Genomic DNA, 5,853 nt, shown 5'->3' on the forward strand with positions numbered 1-5,853 from the left:
CGTGCTGCAAATATCTTTCCACTAGTGTGACTAGACAAAAGTACAATAGCAACGTTTAGGATGCCACTAGGTACACTGACTGTTTGCTAGTATAATGGCTTAGTTAAAAAGAGTTTGAGTGTGCAATGCAGGCAGACGTGCTGCAAATATCTTTCCACTAGTGTGACTACACAAAAGTCCAATAGCCACGTTTAGGATGCCACTAGGTACACTGACTGTTTGCTAGTATAATGGCTTAGTTAAAAAGAGTTTGAGTGTGCAATGCAGGCAGACGTGCTGCAAATATCTTTCCACTAGTGTGACTACACAGAAGTACAATAGCCACGTTTAGGATGCCACTAGGTACACTGACTGTTTGCTAGTATAATGGCTTAGTTAAAAAGAGTTTGAGTGTGCAATGCAGGCAGACGTGCTGCAAATATCTTTCCACTAGTGTGACTACACAAAAGTACAATAGCCACGTTTAGGATGCCACTAGGTACACTGACTGTTTGCTAGTATAATGGCTTAGTTAAAAAGAGTTTGAGTGTGTAATGCAGGCAGACGTGCTGCAAATATCTTTCCACTAGTGTGACTACACAAAAGTACAATAGCCACGTTTAGGATGCCACTAGGTACACTGACTGTTTGCTAGTATAATGGCTTAGTTAAAAAGAGTTTGAGTGTGCAATGCAGGCAGACGTGCTGCAAATATCTTTCCACTAGTGTGACTAGACAAAAGTACAATAGCCACGTTTAGGATGCCACTAGGTACACTGACTGTTTGCTAGTATAATGGCTTAGTTAAAAAGAGTTTGAGTGTGCAATGCAGGCAGACGTGCTGCAAATATCTTTCCACTAGTGTGACTACACAAAAGTACAATAGCCACGTTTAGGATGCCACTAGGTACACTGACTGTTTGCTAGTATAATGGCTTAGTTAAAAAGAGTTTGAGTGTGCAATGCAGGCAGACGTGCTGCAAATATCTTTCCACTAGTGTGACTACACAAAAGTACAATAGCCACGTTTAGGATGCCACTAGGTACACTGACTGTTTGCTAGTATAATGGCTTAGTTAAAAAGAGTTTGAGTGTGCAATGCAGGCAGACGTGCTGCAAATATCTTTCCACTAGTGTGACTACACAAAAGTACAATAGCCACGTTTAGGATGCCACTAGGTACACTGACTGTTTGCTAGTATAATGGCTTAGTTAAAAAGAGTTTGAGTGTGCAATGCAGGCAGACGTGCTGCAAATATCTTTCCACTAGTGTGACTACACAAAATTACAATAGCCACGTTTAGGATGCCACTAGGTACACTGACTGTTTGCTAGTATAATGGCTTAGTTAAAAAGAGTTTGAATGTGCAATGCAGGCAGACGTGCTGCAAATATCTTTCCACTAGTGTGACTAGACAAAAGTACAATAGCCACGTTTAGGATGCCACTAGGTACACTGACTGTTTGCTAGTATAATGGCTTAGTTAAAAAGAGTTTGAGTGTGCAATGCAGGCAGACGTGCTGCAAATATCTTTCCACTAGTGTGACTAGACAAAAGTACAATAGCCACGTTTAGGATGCCACTAGGTACACTGACTGTTTGCTAGTATAATGGCTTAGTTAAAAAGAGTTTGAGTGTGCAATGCAGGCAGACGTGCTGCAAATATCTTTCCACTAGTGTGACTACACAAAAGTACAATAGCCACGTTTAGGATGCCACTAGGTACACTGACTGTTTGCTAGTATAATGGCTTAGTTAAAAAGAGTTTGAGTGTGCAATGCAGGCAGACGTGCTGCAAATATCTTTCCACTAGTGTGACTAGACAAAAGTACAATAGCAACGTTTAGGATGCCACTAGGTACACTGACTGTTTGCTAGTATAATGGCTTAGTTAAAAAGAGTTTGAGTGTGCAATGCAGGCAGACGTGCTGCAAATATCTTTCCACTAGTGTGACTACACAAAAGTCCAATAGCCACGTTTAGGATGCCACTAGGTACACTGACTGTTTGCTAGTATAATGGCTTAGTTAAAAAGAGTTTGAGTGTGCAATGCAGGCAGACGTGCTGCAAATATCTTTCCACTAGTGTGACTACACAGAAGTACAATAGCCACGTTTAGGATGCCACTAGGTACACTGACTGTTTGCTAGTATAATGGCTTAGTTAAAAAGAGTTTGAGTGTGCAATGCAGGCAGATGTGCTGCAAATATCTTTCCACTAGTGTGACTACACAAAAGTACAATAGCCACGTTTAGGATGCCACTAGGTACACTGACTGTTTGCTAGTATAATGGCTTAGTTAAAAAGAGTTTGAGTGTGTAATGCAGGCAGACGTGCTGCAAATATCTTTCCACTAGTGTGACTACACAAAAGTACAATAGCCACGTTTAGGATGCCACTAGGTACACTGACTGTTTGCTAGTATAATGGCTTAGTTAAAAAGAGTTTGAGTGTGCAATGCAGGCAGACGTGCTGCAAATATCTTTCCACTAGTGTGACTAGACAAAAGTACAATAGCCACGTTTAGGATGCCACTAGGTACACTGACTGTTTGCTAGTATAATGGCTTAGTTAAAAAGAGTTTGAGTGTGCAATGCAGGCAGACGTGCTGCAAATATCTTTCCACTAGTGTGACTACACAAAAGTACAATAGCCACATTTAGGATGCCACTAGGTACACTGACTGTTTGCTAGTATAATGGCTTAGTTAAAAAGAGTTTGAGTGTGCAATGCAGGCAGACGTGCTGCAAATATCTTTCCACTAGTATGACTAGACAAAAATACAATAGCCACGTTTAGGATGCCACTAGGTACACTGACTGTGTGCTAGTATAATGGCTTAGTTAAAAAGAGTTTGAGTGTGCAATGCAGGCAGACGTGCTGCAAATATCTTTCCACTACTGTGACTACATAAAAGTACAATAGCCACGTTTAGGATGCCACTAGGTACACTGACTGTTTGCTAGTATAATGGCCTAGTTAAAAAGAGTTTGAGTGTGCAATGCAGGCAGACGTGCTGCAAATATCTTTCCACTAGTGTGACTAGACAAAAGTACAATAGCCACGTTTAGGATGCCACTAGGTACACTGACTGTTTGCTAGTATAATGGCTTAGTTAAAAAGAGTTTGAGTGTGCAATGCAGGCAGACGTGCTGCAAATATCTTTCCACTAGTGGGACTACACAAAAGTACAATAGCCACGTTTAGGATGCCACTAGGTACACTGACTGTTTGCTAGTATAATGGCTTAGTTAAAAAGAGTTTGAGTGTGCAATGCAGGCAGACGTGCTGCAAATATCTTTCCACTAGTGTGACTACACAAAAGTACAATAGCCACGTTTAGGATGCCACTAGGTACACTGACTGTTTGCTAGTATAATGGCTTAGTTAAAAAGAGTTTGAGTGTGCAATGCAGGCAGACGTGCTGCAAATATCTTTCCACTAGTGTGACTACACAAAAGTCCAATAGCCACGTTTAGGATGCCACTAGGTACACTGACTGTTTGCTAGTATAATGGCTTAGTTAAAAAGAGTTTGAGTGTGCAATGCAGGCAGACGTGCTGCAAATATCTTTCCACTAGTGTGACTAGACAAAAGTACAATAGCCACGTTTAGGATGCCACTAGGTACACTGACTATTTGCTAGTATAATGGCTTAGTTAAAAAGAGTTTGAGTGTGCAATGCAGGCAGACGTGCTGCAAATATCTTTCCACTAGTGTGACTACACAAAAGTCCAATAGCCACGTTTAGGATGCCACTAGGTACACTGACTGTTTGCTAGTATAATGGCTTAGTTAAAAAGAGTTTGAGTGTGCAATGCAGGCAGACGTGCTGCAAATATCTTTCCACTAGTGTGACTACACAAAAGTACAATAGCCACGTTTAGGATGCCACTAGGTACACTGACTGTTTGCTAGTATAATGGCTTAGTTAAAAAGAGTTTGAGTGTGCAATGCAGGCAGACGTGCTGCAAATATCTTTCCACTAGTGTGACTACACAAAAGTCCAATAGCCACGTTTAGGATGCCACTAGGTACACTGACTGTTTGCTAGTATAATGGCTTAGTTAAAAAGAGTTTGAGTGTGCAATGCAGGCAGACGTGCTGCAAATATCTTTCCACTAGTGTGACTAGACAAAAGTACAATAGCCACGTTTAGGATGCCACTAGGTACACTGACTGTTTGCTAGTATAATGGCTTAGTTAAAAAGAGTTTGAGTGTGCAATGCAGGCAGACGTGCTGCAAATATCTTTCCACTAGTGTGACTACACAAAAGTCCAATAGCCACGTTTAGGATGCCACTAGGTACACTGACTGTTTGCTAGTATAATGGCTTAGTTAAAAAGAGTTTGAGTGTGCAATGCAGGCAGACGTGCTGCAAATATCTTTCCACTAGTGTGACTACACAAAAGTACAATAGCCACGTTTAGGATGCCACTAGGTACACTGACTGTTTGCTAGTATAATGGCTTAGTTAAAAAGAGTTTGAGTGTGCAATGCAGGCAGACGTGCTGCAAATATCTTTCCACTAGTGTGACTACACAAAAGTCCAATAGCCACGTTTAGGATGCCACTAGGTACACTGACTGTTTGCTAGTATAATGGCTTAGTTAAAAAGAGTTTGAGTGTGCAATGCAGGCAGACGTGCTGCAAATATCTTTCCACTAGTGTGACTAGACAAAAGTACAATAGCCACGTTTAGGATGCCACTAGGTACACTGACTGTTTGCTAGTATAATGGCTTAGTTAAAAAGAGTTTGAGTGTGCAATGCAGGCAGACGTGCTGCAAATATCTTTGCACTAGTGGGACTATAGCAAAGTCCAATAGCCACGTTTAGGATGCCACTAGGTACACTGACTGTTTGCTAGTATAATGGCTTAGTTATAATGAGTTGGAGTGTGCAGAGGACAGGAGGGTACAGTGCCAGGATTGTGGGGCTCTGGGTAGAGGAATGGAAGCCTGCCTTTCTATTCCCTCCTAATGGGGAAATGCAGCGACGAAATCCCTGACCTTGGCTACACAGACGCTGTCTCTGTTTTCAGGACCTGTCACCTATGGCTCTGACCCTGCCGGTACGAGCCCTTAAAAGGACTGATAGAAAGTGCTCTCCCTAAGCTGTCTAGCGCTGTGTATGGAGCGCATACAGCAGTATCGGCGATAGGACAAAGGACGGAGCTGCGCCAGTGATGTCTGACACCAAGGACGCAGAAGAGTTAATGGCGTCCGGACGGGCAGATACTCGTTTTTATAATGCAGGGACATGTGACATGGACATCCTATCACACATGCCGTTGCTTCTCTGGCTAAAAGTCCACTTAGCTGTATGTGTGTCTGGGATTGGCTGACATGCTGGCCCGCCCCACAAGACGCGCGCGCTTAGGGAAGGAAGACAAGGGAAAAAAAAAAATGGCGATCGCCATTATACAAACAGCAGTGATCTGAAGGCGCTGTTCCCGCACACTATACACTGAAATGTCATAATAGTGTGTCACAGAGTGACTTACACTATTACAGCGGAAAGCCAGCTAGGAATTAGCTGTTTTTTTGCTGCTAGAACCGTTCTCGAACGTTTCTAGAACTATCGAGCTTTTGCAAAAAGCTCGAGTTCTAGTTCGATCTAGAACAGGCCCCAAAATCACTTGAGCCTAGAACTGGAGAACCTCGAACCGCGAACCGCGCTCAACTCTACTCAGGACGTGGGTGAATAGTTTTGCCAGTGCTGCATGAATGTCTGGGGAACTGTATTTGATCATCTCAGGCAGGATGCCGTCACTTCCCGCGGCCTTCTGACATTTTAGCAGTTTGATTCTGTCTTTTATTTCCAGCACACTGATTGGTATGTCCAGAGGATTTTGAAAGTCCTTGATTGTC

The sequence above is a fragment of the Anomaloglossus baeobatrachus genome, chromosome 4 (genome assembly GCF_048569485.1).
Source record: "Anomaloglossus baeobatrachus isolate aAnoBae1 chromosome 4, aAnoBae1.hap1, whole genome shotgun sequence".
NCBI classification, from domain to species: Eukaryota; Metazoa; Chordata; class Amphibia; order Anura; family Aromobatidae; genus Anomaloglossus; species Anomaloglossus baeobatrachus.